A 20,778-nucleotide genomic window follows, 5' to 3' on the forward strand; every position below is an offset into this window, starting at 1 on the left:
CGCTCCCCACGCGGAGCCTGGTCCCCACAGCCCGGGCCGGAGGGGTCCGGCAGGGTGGCGCTCGCTGTAGCAAGCTCCGAGGACCTGGGGGAGAGTGAGGGTGGGGGAGACAGGAGGAGGCGCCAGCTGGCAGAGCCAGAAGCAACTTAACGCCAAGTCTGAGCCACAATGGTCCCCACCCCACCCAGGCAGCTTCAGGAAGGGGCCCTGCAGAGACTCGAGGAAAGAGAGCGCTCCCCACGCCCTCCTGACCCCGCTGCTTTGACTCTGCGGCTTCCACAAGAGAAACCCCTGTCCCAGAAGCCTCTGGAACCCCGGTTTCCAGTTCGTCCTCTGACCCTCATCCCACAACTGCGTGTCCTGCCCTCCCCTACCCAGCACCCATCCGGTCCACTAGCCCCATCCCACCCCTGCAGGGAGCCCAGCTTGGGAGCGCAGCAGGCCTCTCCTGGTCACCCCTCGGTCCCCCCTCCCAGTTTCCTCTTCTAGGACAGTGGCCAGCCTAAAAACATCTGGGCAGGCCGTCCTGGCCCTGGTCCTGAATTGGGGGGGTGGGAGGCCAGACACTGAGGTTAGCGCTGCCTACTCTCCCACTGGGGAAGGGGTGGCAGGTAGGGCACCCGAGGGTCAGAGGAGGAGATGGGGAGCAGGAAGAGAGGAAGGAGAGGGGGGTGGAAGGCAGCTGCCTGTGTCTGTTCATTAACCACCTGGATTAGCCATTTCTGCCCAGAGGGGTGAGGAGGGAGTAAGAGCTGCTGGGGGGCGGGCGGGGGCGGGGGGACCGGCAGGGGCACTCATGCTCGGCAGTGCCCAGGTGCCCAGGTGCCCGGGCTGAGGGGAGGGCGGCAGGGCAACCCTTCCAGGCCTGCCGGCCCCTCCCTCCAGGAGATGAGAGCGGGGAGCAAGGAGAGCCCCAAGGAGGAGAACAGGGCCCGGAAGCAGCTCCAGCGGGTGGCATCCCCCCGGTCCTGGCCGCGTCTCCCTCTCGGTCTCCCTCTCCGGCCAGCCCTGGGATGGGCAGCAGGCAGGGGCAGGGGAAGAGACCAGTACCTCCTGAGACTCCTGCTCCCAACCTCCCCCTCTCGCCCTGCTGGCCTCAGCCTCAAGCAGCCACTGACACCAGCAACTTCCCCAGCAAAGGAAACTCCTTCCGACTGGTCCCTCAGAGCGGGGACCACCGCACCCCAACATCCCTGCCGGAAGCAGACACCAAAGGCAGGAGACAGGAGACTGACAGGTTGGCCTGGGGAGGGGGGAGGACAAGCCAAGCCGGACCTGCGACCAGGGGGGCTGGCCTCGCCCTCCCCTAAGTTACAGCCCTCACGGCACCCACACCCCACACTCACCTTCCCAGCCGAGGGCCACCGGGTGCCGGGGGGGTGTCTGGGCTCCCGGGACACGGCGGGGGCAATGACGGGGCAGCAGTGCGGCTGGCAGGAGGCGGGTGGCCGGGGAGGGCGTGAGCGAGCCTTGTGTCCAGGCGGGAGCGGGCAGGGCGGCGGAGCTGGTCCCAGGGCCACTGCTGGGAACAACTGGCCAGGGCGCTGCGCGCCGGCTCCCTCCCCGCGGGCGGGGCACCGCCTCCTTCCCCTCCTCCCGGAGCCGCCGCCTCCTTTAACCCCTGCAGCGCTCGGCTCCCCTCCCTGCACCCTGCGCCCCTCCCTGCACCCTGCGCCCTTCCTTGCACCCTGCTCCCCTCCCTGCACCCTGCACCCCTCCCTGCACCCTGCTCCCCTCCCTGCACCCTGCGCACCTCCCTGCACCCTGCGCACCTCCCTGCACCCTGCTCCCCTCCCTGCACCCTGCGCCCCTCCCTGCACCCTGCGCCCTTCCTTGCACCCTGCTCCCCTCCCTGCACCCTGCTCTCCTCTCTGCACCCTGCGCCCTTCCTTGCACCCTGCTCCCCTCCCTGCACCCTGTGCCCCACGCCCCACTGGGCCCCCTCCGGGCCCAGAAATGCGGCCTCCCCTCCCGCAGCCACAGCCCCCGTAGCCAGCCCGGACCGGAAGCAGGGCATCGGAGGGCTTGGTGACAGGTGGCCAAGAGGTCCCGGAGCTCAGGTAAGAAACCCAAACCCGGCTGCAGAGAAATGGGCAGAGGGCTGCTGACTGGAGAAGGGTGTTTGGTCAGAGGGTAATGGTGATAACCACGAGAGCACCAGCTCCCAGTTTCTGTAGAGCACCCCGATCTACTACGCCAGTCCCAACTCATTTTGTGACAGGAGACCTAGACTCTCACTTCCGAACCTGTTTGGGTTTTTTTTTCCCTTTATCTGTCAAATCTGGGATAACAGTCACTGCTTTTTTCTCTCGGCTTCGTGGGCTGGGTGAAGACATTTGTGACCCTATATTCGAAAGCCATGTGAAGTGACCTCTAGCTAATGAGATGCCTGCTTCAGTTCTCTTTGAAATACATCAATCACAGGGACTGATGGATGGAGAGAGAATAGAAATGTTATAAAGCAAATAGGCCAGAGAATTCATTATAGAATCCAGGGAGCTTACCTGATAATCCTTTCAACTGTTCTATATGCACACACAAAAAATTTTTTTTAATTACAAACATCAGGGGAAATGCGATTTGAAAAGTTTGCAGCACCATGTGAATGATAAGAGTTAAGAAGCAGATGGGATTATTTTGGGCGGGAGGGAAAAGTCATTTTGCTGCACGCCTGTTGCATGCCAGGCACTTAAAAAATATTCTCTCTCACTTAATCTTCAAGTCTCCCTTATTCTAGCTGAAGAAAGTGATCTTGGAGAGGTTAGGTGACTTGTCCAAGACCACGCAGGGTGGTATGGAGGGGAAACTCAGCCTCGGACAGGCTCGCTCCAGAGCCAAGCTCCCCACCACTCAGCCCTCCAGAGACCGACAGGCTCTTCTCTTGCCCATCTGGGCGGCCTTTGTAGGAGGTCCTGGGCCAGTGATCTGCATCGCAAATCCTCAGTTTCCCCTGCTGTACGATGAGTTTGAATCCACAGGTCCTCAAGATGTCTTCCAGTTCTAACACTCACTAATTTGTATTAATTCAGCCAAACCCTTCTCCAAGCTTCAATCTTCCAAAGAGTAAAGTGACAAGGAAGGCCCAGAGGAGGGGCAAACGGCATCAGGAAAAATTAGGGGGGCATCCGGGGCCAGTGATAGTCAAGCCATCCGAGGGCTGCTCCCCCTCACTTGGGCAACAGTGAAACCCTGTGGATTCAGGCAAGAGGGGCACCTTCCCAGCACCCTGTGTGGACAGGGTGGAGACAGAAGCATCATTGCGCCCACTCCCTGCCTCCAGAACAAGATGACTTCACCCCTTCTTAAGTGGAGAGCCTGGGTTCCCAGAGTCCCAGATTCCAGCACATCAGAACCTACCAGCCTTGCCGGTGGCCGCAGACTGTGTGTGTGGGTGCTGCCAGAGACAGAGATGGGAGAGAATGGCCCCACTGGCGGTGCCTCTGAGCCTGAGGACTGTGTCGGGAGACCTGCCCAGTGGCCTTGGTTCCCTGCCCAGCCCTCACTGGCCCCAACTCTAGAGCAAAGGTGAATCCCAATAGCCTTGTCCTGCTCACCCCCACACCCCTGCAGACCAAGGGTGGCTTGGGGGCTTAGATCAGCCCCGTCAGGTGAGGGAAGGGAGAGATTCCACGTCAGCAATCCGGGCTCCTCTAGAGGTGGATGGGGAGTCTGCCACAAAAGTGGGAACCCCTCTCCCCATCCCCAAGTGCAGGACTGCACATCTGATTCCAGGGTGATCCTCTCCATCTCCTAACGCACACCCACTATCACCCTGATTGACACCAAACTGTCCCCGGCTCTCCACTGCCCACCAGATCCAGTCTGAGCTCTGCAGAAGGACCCTCTGTGACAAAGCCCCACCTCTGAGCCTTTTCAAGGCACAATTCCCTCTTCCATCAGCAATCAGGCTTCAACTCAAAAGCCACATCCTCCCTGGGTCCTTCTGCAACTGCACCATTTGGTAGGTACCTTGCCTTCCTCTGAACACCCAAGGCTCTTGCTCATACATTAACGCCAGGACACTCACTTGTCGGGTGCACTTCTAGATCTCCCAGTGAGTTGAGCAAAGATTTATTCTTCATCCTCTTCCCCGACCCCAGTGTGCTCAATGCCCAACACAAGGTGGGCACCTAGATTCTCAAAGAATGCAGAATGAAAAAAACGGATGGTAGAGAGATGGATGGAACTGAATAAAAGAGCACTTTTAAACGCTTGATTCTGCACCAGACTGTACCCCAGACAACTTTGGCAGACTTTTATCTTCGAAGCTGTATAAAAAACTGACTGTGCTAAGATACGAGGACCATGTACATGACGTCCCAGGCGCACCCCAACCACCCCAGGTCTGCAGCAGACAGGAGGAGCTCTGAGACATGCCAGCCTCAGCTGCTTGCCAGGAGCCCCTAGAGATGCCTCGCTCTATCGTCCACCCCAAAACACCCCTCTTTCCCAGCCCTCCTGCTCCAGCACCTGGGCACAGAAGCGTGAATTCAGCAAGTCTCTAGAAACCACACAGACAGGAAGTCGAAGAGCTAGAGGATCCCAAAGAAAAATAAAAGCCTTCCCTTTTATTTCCAAGAGCTGTCCCATAGCTGATGCTCCACCGCCGCCGCCCCCCCCCCCCCACCCGGGCTTTCCCATGTCAGTCCCAGCATCTCACACACATGCCCGTGCACACTCATACGCAGAGTGAGAGCTGCTTTCTACAGAAGCCGGCTCAGCCCCTTTTCCCTCCCCTGCTCTGCTCAAAGCCTCCTCCCTGAGCCAAAGCAGGCCGAGGGATTCCCAGGGTTTCCCGTCTCCCCTCCCCCTCCTAAGCCAGCCCTTGCCCCTTTCTCTCCTCCCCCCCTCCCATCCCCAACTGCAGGACTGCACATCTGGTTCCAGTTGTGGTTGGTCCGTTCAGGGGTAGGCCTGGGGGTTTTTCATAAAACTGAATAATACCAGTGTTGGAGCCTGTGGAGCTGGGGGAAGGGTGGGCAGAAGGCCGGAGGGGCGGGAGGGAGAGAGGCAGGGCAGCAAGGAGCCAGGGAGACACAGAGAACCCCCGAAAGGAGCAGGGCTGTGCCTGGCATCCAGGAAGGATTCAATGGATGCTTGTTGAGGGAGGAAAGAAGCCGGAGAGACAGAGAGCAGGAGAGCCAGGAGGAGAGAGGGCAGGACAAAGAGGGGATCAGAAACAGAGACCCAGAAGGAGGAGAGCCACGAAGCTGGGGGTGGGGGGACAGGGCCACTGCGCCACAGAGCAGCATTGAGAAGAACTGGGAAAATGAATTGTGCCTGTCGGGGCCAGGTGCTGAGTTAGGCACTTCCAGTGCAACAGGAGGGATGTGACAGAAAGGAGGACAAAGGGACACACAGAGACTGGGGAGAAAGGGCCAGGATGAAGTCCAGAACGTTGGATCCCGATTCCCCCAGGCCTCTGGGCCCCAGGGGGGAGCACAGAGCTGCTCCCAGGTTTTCCCTCATTCCATTTGCATCAAGATTTGAGTGCCTACCCTGCACCAAACCTTTCCCGGGTATTTTTCCCATTTTTCCACTATAGCAAAATGGCTATAACTCCTATCAGTCTCCGAAACAGGCTCAGAGCAGTTAAGCGATTTACCCAAAACCACAGGGCAGCTGACAAAACACACAGAATTTGAATCCAGGGCTTGCAACTCAAGAGTGGGCATTGCGGGCCCCTGTGCACCCACCAGGGGTCATGTCATGTAACCCCCACTCTTGCAGGGCCTGATGCACTAAAGGGCAAGCTCCTGTGGGGGGGCCAAGAGTAGACCAGCACCATCCAGCAGGCAGGGACTGACTTCCCAATCTCCCCAGGATGGGGGCAGGAGGGGCAGGAGCTTCCTCTCTAGCACCCTTGCCCCCCCCCCCATTCTCTTCCTGCCTCCCCACCGGAGAAGGCAGGGCCATATGCCCAGGTCCCAAGCAGAGAGGCCACGGGCCTCAGAGGGCCTCAGAGTCCGACTGGGCTCAGAGCACAGCTGGCTGGGAGCCAGGCCCTGGGGGACACCCTAGGCACTTGGTCAATGTCTGTGCCTTGGGTTCCACCCTCCCCCCTCTGACCACCCCTCCTCCGCCCCCGCCCCAGGGCAGCGAGAGAGGAGTCCCGGCTTTCTCCCAGGATCCTTCCTCTCAGGGCTACCCCCTAGCACCCCCCACCTCAGCTGGCCTCCCTGTCCCCCAAAGCTGGCTCCAAAAGCCTCGCCCCACCTTGTCACCCCACAGAGCCCCCTCCCTTCCTTCTGGGATGCCGGGTTCCAAAGCCCAGATCACAGGTCTCTTCCTTTTCTAAGTGTCATCCTCAACACTCAGGCCAGACTGAGGCCGCAGGAGGGGCCCCCCCCTCCTCACCACTGCCGCCTCATTTGCATCTCATTTGCATGCATTCCCAGCATCTCTGGGAATGCAGAACTGGGCAGGGCCTCAGCCCCTTCCCCTCACTCCCTCCCAGGGAGGGAGACGGTCTGGTTTCCTACTCTCAGGTTTGCTACTGCGTCCGTGGTCTGAGGGCAGAGGATCAAACGGGCAGGAGAAGCATGAGAAAAGTGGCCTGCCAACAACTTGTGCTTGAGACACACACGCTGGCAGCTCCTCCCTCTCGAGCCTGCCTCAGTTTCCAGCCAGGAAAGGCACTTGAATCCAGCCCCAAGGCCTCAGACTGGGAGTCAGGGCCTTGGGTTTCAGCCCTGCTCAGCCACCAGTGCCCTGGTGACCAGAGAACATCAACCCTCTTAGCTTCCATCCTCACATTTGACAACCTCTAAGGTCCCTTGGAAGATTCCTGAACACATATCTGGACAGACGCTGGTCCTTGGCAGAAAGTCACTGCTGTGCCAGTTCACTGCACACAAACCCCTGTCTCCCCCTTAGAAACTCGATTTTAAAGCTGTAAGAGCTCTGGGATGTAATCGCCTCTGGGACTGGATTCCTCTCAAGCCTAAACCAGCAACGATCACTGGCTTCGGCCTGGATCCTTTCGGAGGACCCGCAGCCCTGCCTCACACGGCACGCCCACCACCCTAACCCCATTATTACAAGGTCCCTAGCCTGGACAGTCGGAGAACCCCCACACCCTAGGTTATCTGGACCTCAGAAAGGTGTTGGCAAGAGCCCTGATGACATGCTTGGAGACGAGATAGAAAGCCGAGTGGATTCCTAGCCAGCCAGCCAAGGGGCGTTGATTAATAGATCAATGTCAACTTCCTGACTTGCCAAAGGGCTCTGTCCTCTGCCCTGGCTTGTCCAACATACTTATCAGTAACTTAGATGAAGCTTTAGAACAGAGGCTTACCAAGTGCACGAAGGTGGAAAAAGCAAAAGGAAGAGCTAAGACGCTGATGTGAACCAAAATGCAAAACTGACTTGATAAACAGGCCAGTAATCAGTAAGCCCCCATTTCTTTTGGGGGCAAGTCCTAACCTAGGGTTCAAAGTCATAAAAATAAAAAACCCTGAATTGATAATAGTTGGTGCAATTAAAAAAAATAGTTCATGCATGGAAAGATCTAAGATTTAGTTAAAACAGAAATTCAGTTCAGCTCCCGGTAGGATATATGGCTGCCACCAAAAGGCACATGCTCTTTGGGTTGCATTAACAAAGGTGTAGAATCTAGACCAAAGGAGATGAGAGTTCCACTCTATGCCATGCCTCTCAGACAGCATTAGAAGTGTCTAGTTCTCAGGCAGCCCCAGTGGCTCAGCGGTTTACCACCGCCTTCAGCCCAGGGGCTGATCCTGGAGTCCTGGGATCGAGTCCCACGTCGGGGTCCCTGCATGGAGACTGCTTCTTCCTCTGCCTCTCTCTCTCTCTCTCTCTCTCTCTCTCTCAAGAATAAATAAATAAATAAATAAATAAATAAATAAATAAAGTGTCTAGTTCTCTCCTATATTCTATAAATCAGAGAGCATCCTCAAGAAGATAGCAGAAGACACTCGATAAGTATTCTTTGAATAAAAGTACAAGAAAGGAGGATCCCTGGGTGGCGCAGTGGTTTAGCGCCTGCCTTTGGCCCGGGGCACGATCCTGGAGTCCCGGGATCGAGTCCCACGTTGGGCTCCCGGCATGGAGCCTGCCTCTCTCTCTGCCTGTGTCTCTGCCTCTCTCTCTTTCTCTATGTCTATCATAAATAAATAAAATCTTTAAAAAGAAAAGTATAAGAAAGGTTAAAGAAATTGGGCCCAATTTTTACTTCAGCTGATTTTTTTAAAAAAGGACACAGCATGCATCATCAAGTATTTGAAAACCAAACTACCTTGAGCAAGTGAGCCAGGGCAAACACTACTGCCCACATCCACCTCCTTTGTCTCTCTGCCCCTTCATCTGTGAATTCCTTGAAGCCCGGGACCACCTCCCATTCACCCCAGAATGTCCAAAAGGCAGGACCGGTCAGGGGCTGAGCCGCGGCGAAGGCCGAAACAGCGTCCTGACAAGGCCAGGCCCGTGGCCGCTGATCAGTAGGGAGCGTGCTGGCCCGGGCACGAACGCTAACCTCTCGCCAAGCCGGCTGCTGAGCCGGAGGAGGCGAGGGCCAGGCTGGTGGCGGGACGTTGGGCTCGCCGCGCTGTCCCGAGCTGGCCGCCTGGCCTCCCGCCCCCCGAGACTCAGCGCTCGCCACTACTCTGTGGGGACCGGCCCCAGATGGGCACCGCTGCCCACGCCGTGGCGCTGCCCCCTGGCCCAGGCCCTGCCTCCCATCACCTGTGTGGGGCCTCAGGCCTCATCATCTGCACATCGAGATCCTTCGCCCCCCAACCGACCCTCCTCTCACCATCCCTTCTCCTTAACACCGAACCGTGTGCCTCAGTGTCCCTCTTCTGACCGCGTCCTGCTCTGTGCTCCGTGCCAACGGGCTGCTAAAAATGCCAGCCCTCGCCCTGCTCCCACCTCCCCAGAGCCTCTTACTTACGGACGGCTTCCGGGGCTGGCCGGAGACGTCCTCCCGAGGACTCCGCCTGAGGACTCTGCTTCGGCCCCTACACAGAAGAACCTCTCCACCCCGCCTTCCCTCCTGGACTACGAGAGCCAGGGACACCCGGCCCCGTCCTACTGAGGCCCGAGGCGGGCAGGGAGAGTCCAGGCTTTCGTGTCGCATGGACCATCTCCGAAGCCGGGCCACCTCACTCGCCGCTGTGTGACCTCGGGCAAGTTATGAAAGAGGAGCGCACAGTCTGACACACGGCAGCCCTCCCTATATGCCTGCTGCCCCACATCCTCCTCCTTCAGAGGAGCCATCACCATCCCCACCCCAGAGTCACGATTCACCTCTGCTCCCCGTGTGTCTCTTAGGCTCTATTTAATAAGCACATTTATCAAGTGCTTTCCATGTGCCAGGCCCTATTCCTTGAGCTTCGGAGGTATTAACTTTAATCGTCCTAACAACCGTCTGGGTATCGACCACGATTAACCCCATCCTGAGGTAAGGAAGTGGATGCTCAGAGACATGGGCTATGATTGCCACCACTCTCCTCGCTCAAGCAGCAGCAGTGCATCAGCAGGGACCTCAGGGCCCGGCCCATCGACATCCTGTGCAACGCAGGGCTCTCCTGTGCCTGACTGATGCTCGCTCACGGCCTCTGCTTTCACACACCAGGCCCTCGGAGTTCACTCCCACACCCAGCTGAGATTGGAAGGTTCCAGTGAGTGGCAGCCTGTTTACTGTGGCTCCCAGTTCTGCTGCAGAGAACAAGTCCCTTTAAAGCTTTATTCAGAAATCTCTCTCTCTCTCTCTCACACACACACACACACACACACATGCACAGCTGCTCACAATCTCCCCACTTCACAGGATGGACATTCCCAGCTCTTCCATAGTTTCTGGATCTTTCCACCTTCCAGGTGATCGGTTGTTTCCCTGCTTCTGAGCCTGTCCCCATGGGCCTTCATCCATGCACACAGTCACCAATTCGTTCAACAAATGCTCTTGAGTGCCTGCACTGGGGCAGGCCCAAAGGTGCCAGCTCTGGAATATTTGGTCTAGAGGAGGAGACACCAAACAAACAAAAGCACAAACGCGTAACACAAATAGTGCTGAGTGGTGCAAGGGGAAAGAGCAGCACGCCAGACGGAGGGATCGCTTAGATCCTAACAGCTAATGCGCACTTCACATGTGCCAGGTCCTGTTAGAAATCCTGCACAGGCCTTATTAGCTCATCCCCCCCGCCCCTCACCACAGCCCTGGGGGATGTCCTTCTAAGCCCACTCTGAACAGTGGAGGGAGCTCAGACACAAGAGGCAGAGTCACTTGCCCAAAGCTAGTAAGACAACAGCAGAGAAGCAGTGGCAACAGGCCCGAACCCCAGCCGTACTCTTACACAGCACACCGTGTTGTCTCCAAGGGACTCAGGGAGGGTTCCTTAGGGCTCAGTTCCCAAACCAATGACCCCTCACACACATGCCAGGCCCACCCTGGTGGTGACCTGGACCCCATACTGTCCTTTTATCCATGTCGCCTGGTGCAGCACTAGCTTCACTAAGACAGTAGTCACCCAAACCCCAGACCCCCAGCTTATTCTCCACTTGCTGTTACCTTCAGACATTGGACCTTTGACCTGGTTGATTTCAAGGTGGCCGGTAAAGGGTACGAATGGGGCCAGAGGCCAGCCCCATTCATCAGGCTTGCTTGAGACATGGCTTCTGGTGTCACCTGGATGGGACCAGGGATGGAGCAAGAAGAGTCCCAAACTCTGGGAAACAAGCCCCCCAGGCTCTCCCCAGGGCCACCCAACCGAGGATCACAAGAATCTAGAGTTGACTAACCCAACCTTCTCATTGTAGTTTATGGAAACTGAAGCCCAGAAAGGACAAGTAGGGGGTCCCAATGTCACCACAGAGAGGAGGAACTCGATGGAGTCAACCCTAGAACCATGGGTCCAGCTCCCCACCCAATGCTCAGGCCCCTGCACCACACTGGCCCCCAGGAGAGCTGGTACTGGCCTTATCCACCTGGGGAGGGAAGCAGGACCTTGTGCATCTAACCACAAGGAAGGAAAGAGGGGCTCCAGCCGCTGGAGTGGTGAGGGACCCGCAGGGCCCAATAAAGGATCCTAGGGTTCCTAGTGCAGCCCAGTCCAGCTCCCCACCAATGACGAGTATGGAGGCTGGACCAGGAAGGGTGAGCAGGGCAAGGGACATCAGCTGGGGCCCCTCCCTCTGGGTGCTCCTCCCCAGGGACCCCACGGGTGACTGTTTTCCAAGGAACATTGTGTTCGAGCTGTGAGTCTTGGCTCCAGCACCCTACCCTGGCAGATCTCCAGCTGCCTGTTTAATAATGTACAGCCAATCGGCCATTAACAGCAGGTTCCAAAAAACAAAACAAGAAAAAAAAAGTTTGATGGTTGTTTTTGTTGTTGGTTTTTTTCTTTTCCTTCCAGGTACCTGGTGATGGTTATGAGGAACAAGTCTCTTCTGGCTGGTGTCCAGGGCAACCACCGCCTGCCCAGGCTGAGGGGTCCTGGCAGGTCCCACCTGCCTCTGCCTGCCCCACCCACCATGCCCAGGCGCCAAAGTGCCCGCTCCCACCTCCACAGTCCTGGCGACACCCTGGGCCCACTTCCCAGGGGCGGGCAGCTGTCCTGGCACCTGGGAGGTCCAGAGAGGCCTAGCGGGGCCAGAGGAGAGGATGTGGGATGTGCTGGCAGGAGCAGAGGAAGGGCAGGTGGGGGCCCAGCGCTTCCTAGGAGTTCCGCCCTGTCTGGCTGCAGCCAGGGGCAGAAGGTGGAGCTGGGGCAGCCCAACCAGGTACGAGAACCTAAGTCCGGAGCCAGATGGCCAGCTCTCCTGGGCTGGACCGGGTGAGGGGGTGAGGATTCTGGGTCCTGCCCTCCTTGGCGCCAGATCGTCTCCATCTGAAAGTCAGAATTTGCAGCAGAATCAAGGGAGCTGGAAAGCAGAACACTCACGGGACAGTCGTTAGGACAGAGAGTATAAACATCGATCCTGTAAGAACAGATCCAGGGGTGAAAAGATTGGTTCTGGGCTAACTGCAGCAGCAGGCCCAGGTGAGAAAGCCTGGCAGACTCTCCTCTCGTCTCCAGCCTGGCACCCCAGGAACGGGAGCGAGGCTGTGCAGGGGGCGGGAAGAGCTGCCAGGAGCCAGGGCTGGGTCCTCACAGCTCTACTCGGCTCCCTGATCACCCCGGGCCAGTCTGTGCCCTCTCTGGGCCCGCATCTTACTGCCATGCCAAGAGAGCTAGTCAGGGGGGCGTCCCCCATCCCAACCACGGAGGGATTGCCAAGGCCAGACGCAGGGCAGACAGAGGAGTCCGTAATCATGATGATGATGGGGATACGTTATCATTTATCAAACTCTCCGTATGTTCCAGGCACCATATTTTTTTCTCTCTCATTAATTCTGCTGGGCAGGTGCTATTATTGTCACCATGGAACAGATGAGGACACTGAGTCTTGGAGTAGTTGAGGAGTCACTTGCTCAAGTGATGGCGTGAGTGACAGAGGCAGGACTTGGACCCAGGCCGGCTGGCTGACCTCAGGGTTCATGCTGCCTTGAAGATTCCAATCAAGGGGAGTGAGTGACCCAGCCCCCAAAGCACCAAGAGCCCCAGCAGCCCCTCCTCTCCGCCCTGCACATCTGACCGCTGCCTCCCAGCCTCTGCCTCACCCACGTGGGGTCACCAGCCCCCTCTCTGTCCTTTACCTGCAGCTCCCTAGGCCCCCTTGGGCTTCCCACTTCCCCCAGGGCAGTGGCACCTACAGCCACAACCACACAGGCATGCACACTCACACACACATGGACACACACTTGTGCACGTATGCACAGGGCCCCATTCACGACACACAAGCACGTGCACTTAAACTCATGCACATACACACATCTGCACACACGGGCATGAAAATATGTGTACAGGATATACGTGCACCCTCTGTGCACACACGCTCCCAGGCCCGATGGCCCCCGAAGATCCACACTGACACACACACTGGCAGCCACGCAGGTACCTGCACGCACGCACACACACACAAGCACACACGCGAGCCGCAGCCCTGGGAGGCTTGGCGTAGGCACCCTCGGACTGTCTGGGCAAGCAGGACCGGACAGATGTCGGCCGTGCCACCCGGGTGGTTATTCCAAAGGCGAGAAGGCCGTCGGCTAATAATACTGCGGCGCATTCCTGGCCCGAGATAAGCGGCCCCAAGCATCCTCGGCACGTTCTGGCCTCGCTGCCTCACCCCTGTGGATTCCACCCACAGCGCCGTCCTGGAGGAGCCCCAGCAGCCGGCGCCGCCAGCACAGACACCTTGGCCAGGGGCCTGCCACTGGGGACCCAGCCCTCCCCGGGGACCCAGGCCCACTGCAGGCCTCAGTCTCCCCACAGAGATGCGCACGCAGGGATGGAGGGGACGTCGGGGTCTATCCCGAGATGGGGACTAAATTACAGGATCTATGTGTTCCGGCAAACACACACCCCACGGGCCTCCGGTGCTAAGGACACGACACCCGGGCGGAGCCCCCACTGCCAGGGGCTGTTCCAGCGCCTCATCGCACGGCTGCTGGCCACGACTCAGTGACATCACTGTATCCCTGCAGCTGAGGACTGAAGTCCACTGAGACCCCACTGCTAGGAAGTAAGAGACCTAGAATCAGGACCCAGGTCTTCTGTCTCCTAAGTCAAAGGTTCCTCCCAGGACCTCAAACAACCCCCCTCCTGGCTGCGTCTTATATCATGTATTTTCAGTGCCACCAGGTGGATGAGGGACATCTCAGGAATCACCCTTCTCAGGGAAAAGATTTGTGTTCATTACAGGCTTAGGAGGAGGAGTTCTCAGTAACACACACACACACACACACACACATACACAGGCAACACCGCCCATAAAACTGTCAGATGATAGGAGATGTTCTGGGGCATCACAGCTGCCTTGAGGGGTGAGGAGTATCCTCGGAAGAAGAGACAGGAGAATATGAGCTCCTAAACCCCCAAGTCCCCGAGGGCCTGGGAGGAAACAGAGCTGTGAAGACAGAGAACGGGGCTCCCCCATCCCTGGAGTCAAGAGGGAGAGAGAGAGGCCTTTGGATTTTAGGGCTGGAGGGCCAGGAGAAAGGGCTGGCCCTTGGGGAACAAGGCAGGGTCCGGAGGATGACATGAACATATGAAGTCTGTAGGGACCCAGAAGGGACCCAGAAAGAATGGACGGGAAAGAACAAAGCTAAGGAACCTGAGGTCCCTAAGGAAAGAGGCAACAGGGGAAGAATAAGAGATGTGGTTGCAACAGAGGCCAGCTAGAGCTAGAAAGTTCTATCACACTTTGGTGATCCGGGGCAGCCCACACTTTGGTCTTTTTCTCACCTTGTAGCCCAATCATGTCCCAGGGCAGCAGTTCTAGAGTCTGTGCACACACACACACACACACACACACACACACCTAAATCTCAAGTGTCCCTCTTGGCAACTCAGTCAATGAGGTCAAGAGCTGCTCTGGACATTTCTCATATAAGAACAGTGGGGTCCAGGGAAGGGCTGTGGCTTCCCAAAGGCGCCAGCTTTCCTTTTTGCTGAGAAAAAAAAAAAAAAAAAAAAAAGCTAAGAAGACGACCCAAGTATCCCTATCTCTTTAATTCCCCAAGAGGCAGCCCTGCCAACTGGCAGAGCTGAGGCCAGAGGCCTCAGAGGCAAAGGGAGAGCGGAAGGAAGCAGGCCCCGGGGACTCTGGGGTGTGACTTTCCCAGCGCCCCGAGGAGATGAGGAGATGGTGGAGGATGATCAGAGCAGCATCCCAAGCTTGACACCAGCCCGCCAGGCTCCAGGAGGGCAGGACCTTGGCTGGCGATGAAGGCAGAGGGCACAGGTCACGGTGGGGAGTAAGGCTGAAAGCGGGGGGCTGTGTTCCCATGAAGACTCCGGCCGCCCCCAGCACAGGCTCGGTAGGGCAGCTGTGCTTCCCAGAGCCGTGTGGCCCCACAGCCTGCAGACAGCCCATCCGATGTTGCCTACTGGCCACCCCAGCCCTCCCCACTCTGAGCAAGCCAGGCAGCCTTACACGGACATCTCAGGGACACAGTATCTATGAGATGAGGCATCAAGGGACACAGGCGTGTGAACTCCCCCTGCCCCCCAACTTCACCCTGGGGTGCACTCTGTCTCCACCGCTCCTCCTTCCAGAGCCCCCTCTTCCCTGGGGACAAGACAGTGGACCCAGCGGCCAAAGCCAGAGAGGAGAAGCTGACACGGGGCACTGGCCTCTGGATTTCACATCCAGCTGGACAGAGACCCCAGCTGGAAGCCTAGAGAGAAAGCCGGAAAGGAGAAAGCGACTAAGGAATGAGGACCCATCGAAAAAGTGGTCACATGTTATAGTAGATGTTGGCAAACTGAATTTAAATAAAACATTAAACCAAAAAAAAAAAAGGAGAAGTGATCACATACCGGCAGCTGACTGCTGAAGGGACAGAGGCAAGAATATGTGTAGATACATGATTATTACGGAAAGAGACAAGAACAGAGATTCCACGTTCATTTGCCTGAAGCAAACAAACCAATCGAAATGGGACATTTTTGAGATAATCAGGGAAAACTGAACACACACTAGGTATTAGCTTCTCCTAAGAAATTGTTATTAATTATGTTGACTGTAATAATGGTATTATGGTAATGTTAAAATTAAAAGTCCTTATCTGTTAATGATACATAGCGAAGTATTTACAGCGGAATGATATAATGTCTGGGATTTGCTTTAAAAACACTCCAGCAAAAAAAAAAAAAAAAAAAGCGAGTGAGGGGGGCAGATGAAACAAAAACAAAAGTTGATGGTTGTCGAGCGTGGGTACAAAGGAGTTCATTATGCTATTCTTGCTACTTCTGTATGTTTTAAATCTCCCACAGTAGAAAACTGATGAACACGCAGGCGCACGGTGGGGTGGGGTGGGGGGGATTCATCTGACCCACGTTCCCTAAAGTGTGGAATTAGGATGATGTTAGTTGGAAACATGGCTCAACAATTTTATTCCAATATTTTTGTGTATTAAAAAAAATTAAAAATATATAATCGTAGAGTAAGGCTTTCCATTCTTTTTTTTTTTTAAGATTTTATTTATTTGAGAGAGAGAGAGAGAGAACCTGAAGCAGAGATCATGACCTAAGCTGAAACCCCAAAACCCAGAGCCAGATGCTTAACCAACGAAGCCACCCAGGTGCCCCCAAGTAAGTCTACACATTCTATCACTTAAATGAGTAAAAGGTTATAAAGGCAACTTTTTTTTTTCTTAATGTAGTAATAGTGCAAGCCAGTGAGAACTCAAACTAAAGTGGCAGGCAAAGGGGAATATGCCGGGGGGGCGGGGGGACAGCTGGGAAGCCACCAAACCCACCCAGACTTCCCACGGCCAGGGAAGCCACACACGGCGCCCAGGCGTAGGCACTCCCCTCCCTCACTGGCATCCTGGATGGGCAGGTGTGCCTGAGACATCTGCCACCCACGCCGCACCGGGCTCTGCCGGCGAAGAGCTGGGATGCAGAGACCACAGTGGGTCACGGTCACTGCCCTTTACCAAGACCAGCTCCCCCCGGCCCCGTGCTTGCACAATCTCCCACCCCAACCCCCGCCACAGCCCTCGGAGGGAGACCACATCATACCCATTTTACAGATGGGGAAACTGAGACTCCGAGAGAAGATGTGACTTTCCCACGGCCCCCAAGGCCAGTGGGTGACAGGGTCAGGATTTGAACCCGCATCTCCCTGACACCCAGACTTACAAGTTGAAACAAGAAGGCAGCCGGGTAACTGGCCCGGCAAAGGGCTAAAGTGCTGAAAGAACTGGAAAGGAAGACAAGAGGGACGCGATCGGTGGGAGGGAGAGGAAGGACAGGCGGGCCGGCAGGGCCTGGGCTGCACATCGGCTTGGGTGCCCGCCTGGTTGTTACCCAGAAGCGGCAGGTAGCGAAGGACAGCGGCAAGCTGAATGAAGGTCACGCAGCCGGTGCAGCTGGAGGGTAGAATGGAAGGCTGTGAGCCTCGGTCAACATTTCAAAACACACACTTCTGAACTTTGGGCTGGAATTATACCAACTCAGCATGGCAAACGTAGGTTATTGGGCGCCTCCCGGAAGTTTCTAGTTGGTAGCCAAAATGTGTCTGCTTGACAAAAATATGGGGAAATGCATGTAATTTCCCCAGATGTGAGCTTCATGGGGGGGGAAATACTAATAAAAGAATCCTGTCATTGGGCACCAGAACCTGGAACAGACCCGAGGACGGGGGTAATGCCCTGGAAGGGCCCTCTGCCCACCGGAGTTTCTAACCTGCCAAGGCTGGGAAACAGGAAGGAACACGAAGCTTCGCCAAAGCTCTGAGCACCCAGGAGACCCCCCTCCATCCAGCCTCCCCGGGAGGCCCAGGCTCCTAAGCAAGTCCTGCTCCCATTCCTGCACCTGCTCTCTCGGGGCCCTGGCCTGGGTTGGACAGGCCGACCTGAGCCTAATGCTGGCTGGGGGGCGGGGGGGGGGGTAGACAAGGGGGGGCCCCGGTTATCCCAACTCCACTCCCCAGCTGGGAAAGGCTGGGCAGGCAGCATGACCTACCCCCTCCCCACCCCTGTTTCCCAGGCCTTCCCACTTTCCCCTGCCCATCCAGATAATAATAATAATAATAATAATAATAATAATGACTTCCTCATGGGGCTGTTTTGAGGATTCATTGACATGATCCATGTAATGTGCTCAGCATGGAACCTGGTGCCCAATTGCCTAATAGGTGATAACCACAGCGATTATTATCATTAACGAGATCCACAGTGGGGCCCTCGGGCACTGAGGCCTGGGCCAGAGGAGGCCGCAGGGTGGGCAGCAGCCCTCGGGACAAAGGAGGCTGAGAGGGGAGAGCAGCCCAACCTCATCCTCTCCAGGAATGCGGCTGGCGGCTGGAAGGGTGGGGGGCGAGGGGAGATGCCTCGCCGCTGAGGTCAGGCCCTATTTGGAGCTGGCAGGGTGTTTATCATCCTCACGTGTGAGGGGAGGGGGGAGCGGAGAGGGGGAGGAAGAGAAGCAGCTGCTGGGAGGAGGGGAGGACTCCCGGAGAGAGCCAGAGGGACCTGCGCCTTTGCTGGTGTCCTAGGAGACCCCACCGGCCCCTCCAAGAACTCCCTCAGTGAGTGGGGGCAGGAGGAGTGCCAGCGGCACCCAAAAGTGCCCCCTGCCCGGCAGCTGCCGTGTCAGCCAGGAACAGGACATCCGCCCCCCCCCCCACCGTGGGCCCCACTTCCAAAGCCCATCACCACCACCCAGCAAGCTGGATCGTGTCATCCTCAGCTGACAGACAAGGAAACTGAGGCTGGGGCTGCTCAAGCTCACTGCCCAAGGATGCTCACTGACACCAGCCCCATTCCCTGGATCTCCTCACTGCCCCAGAGGCCACTCACAGGGGTGCTGGGAGACAGGATGTGGCCCTAAGGAGGCACAGGTGGCCTGCGCTGGTTTGCCCCAGGTCCGTGCAAGGCAGGCTGAGACTCATCATCCTGCCCCTGCAGACACAACAGCCACCAGTCCAGGAGTCCAGGACAGCTCGCACCCCCCCCCCCACCCCTGGCCAAATACAACCACTTCTGTTCTTGACATTCCAATCAAGGGGCCCCAGCGGCTCCTTGGGTTCCCTGGTGCTCTCTTCTGGCTCCCCACCACCAGAAGGCAGCCCCTCCGAATGAACCCAACTCACTCCAGCTGCCATTTCAACCTGTTTCCTCCTAGGCTGTCCTCCACCGAGACCAAGAAAATCATCTGGTTACCCTGAGGGATTGTGGCCATACCTGCTCCTCTACAGAAGCTAGAACCGCCCTGGGCCTCGGTTTCCCCATATGGAAAGAAGGAGGACAAGTGACCCACAGGGAGGGAGGAGGAATGCTGAGGCCCTCAAAGCAGGGGAGGGCTTGGGGGATAGGCCTAGAGCTTTCCTCTGGCCAGTTTCCCCCTAGTTTCCGGATCTTCCCCAATTCTGGGAAAGCCAGGCCTCCTCCACTCCCCTCTCTGCAAAACTCCAGTGAGCTCAGCCCTGTTAGAGAGCCTTGCTTGGCAGCTATCATCTCCTTGCTGGTTCAAATCCCCGGAGGTCTCCCTGAATCTCCGATCACTCTCCACCCACACCCCAGGATATTACACACACACACACACACACACACACGCACACACGTGCCTCGTAGCCTCAATTCCTGCCTGGGCTCTGTGGTTAACCCACTTTGGTCTCTCTGATTACTGTCTCCCATAGGATCAGATCGGACAGAGGAAGTACTGCTGCTAACACCACCTTAGCCTCTCTCCCAGAAGGGAAGAAGGTACCCCATGTGTCCCCTGAAAACTGGAGGCACGTCCTGGAAGGCAGCTGAAGCCAAGCCCTGTGGAGGGGATGTTCCCACTCAGGCTTCTGAGGCAGGCATTTAAAGTCCCTCTTCTTCTTCTTCTTCTTTTTTTTTTTTTAAGATTTTATTTATTCATGATAGAGAGAAAGAGGCAGAGACACAGGCAGAGGGAGAAGCAGGTTCCATGCAGGGAACCCGACATGGGACTCGATCCTGGGAACCCAGGACGGCGCCCCGGGCCAAAGGCAGGCGCTAAACCACCAAGCCACCCAGGGATCCTCTAAAGTCCCTCTTCTGATCCCCCTAGCCACCTGAGGATAATAATGATTCCTGCATGTTACAGATGAAAGGAGCAAAATCTGCCGAGATCATCTCAAGGAGGGTAGGAGTCAAAGACCAAATCTGCAAACTAAAGAGGCGCAGGCCAGAAGCGCATACTTGCATCCCAAACCAGCCAGATGGGACCTCTGCATTCCCCCTCCATCTACCTACCTTGACAAGTGAGAAGCTAAGTGGCTTGCATGCTTCCTATTGAACGGGTGGGTGTGACAGCTTTCTGTGTCAACTTGTCTAGGCTACAGTACCCGGTGATTTAATCAAACACGATCTAGGTGTTGGGTGAGGACAGTTTATATCTATAATCACTCAACCTTAAGTAAAGGAGATCACTCTCAATAATGTGCACAGGCCGCGTCCATTCACTTGAAGATGCAAAGACCAATAACTAAGGCTTCCTGCAGAAGAAGAAATTCTGCCTCAAGACTGCAACACCAGGGATGCCTGGGCTGAGCATCTGCCTCCGGCTGAGCATCTGCCTCCGGCTCAGGGCATGATCCCAAGTCCGGGGATCGAGTCCCCCATCAGGCTCCCTGCGAGGAGCCTGTTTCCCCCTCTGCCTCTCTCTCTGTATCTCTCATGAATAAATGAATAAAATCTTTTTTCAAAAAAAGACTGCAACAACAGCTTCTATCTGATTTGCTAGACGGCCAGCCTCCCCTAGAGATTTCAGATTTGCCAGTCCCCACAGCTGTGTAAGCCAATTCCTTAAAATAAAATCTTTAATAAAATCTTTTTTTTAATTTATTCTCCAGTTGTATTGAAGTACAGAATAATCCTTTCGCACTTATTGAATTACTGAGTTAAGAACTTTGACCACACATTTTAGCCTCTAGCTTAATTGTCCTTCTTTAGCCATCCATTTTTGAGAACTGGCATGCATGATACCACCCTAGACATTGTTATTAACAAGTATTTTATAGATTTTGTTACAATAATCTCCCTGAAGATTAATCTGATTCATTTTTTCAATTGTTACCCATTACTTGATGTAACAATTCTTAACTATAGAATAACTCAGGGCATCTGTATATTTGATGCTGAAAACCATTAAAGTATAAAAAAGAAATAGATGAGTTTTCTTGAATAACAAAAAAGAGAGAGAGCCATACTTAATCTTGAGTAAGCTCAGGTGAGTG

General features: G+C 56.0%; 1 protein-coding gene and 1 long non-coding RNA gene across 14 annotated transcripts in view; one reads left to right on the plus strand and one right to left on the minus strand.

Annotated features, from left to right (window-relative positions):
* Positions 1–20,778, minus strand: part of TNS1 (tensin 1) — a 204,663-nt gene that overhangs the window by 134,503 nt on the left and 49,382 nt on the right. Inside the window, exon 1 of one of the 13 annotated variants that reach the window (XM_035710910.2) lies at positions 1,347–1,552. The exons of the other annotated variants lie outside the window; for them this stretch is intronic. The gene's annotated coding sequence lies outside the window, so the exon portion shown is untranslated. Of the gene's footprint in view, positions 1–1,346; positions 1,553–20,778 lie in introns of those variants that run through there. 13 annotated transcript variants of the gene reach the window in all.
* On the plus strand, positions 807–4,578 carry LOC112656782 (uncharacterized). Its single transcript, XR_007408896.1, has 2 exons — positions 807–1,237; positions 1,978–4,578. It is a non-coding gene; the product is annotated as an uncharacterized LOC112656782 (long non-coding RNA).

The sequence above is a fragment of the Canis lupus genome, chromosome 37 (assembly GCF_003254725.2).
Source record: "Canis lupus dingo isolate Sandy chromosome 37, ASM325472v2, whole genome shotgun sequence".
Classification (NCBI taxonomy): domain Eukaryota; kingdom Metazoa; phylum Chordata; class Mammalia; order Carnivora; family Canidae; genus Canis; species Canis lupus.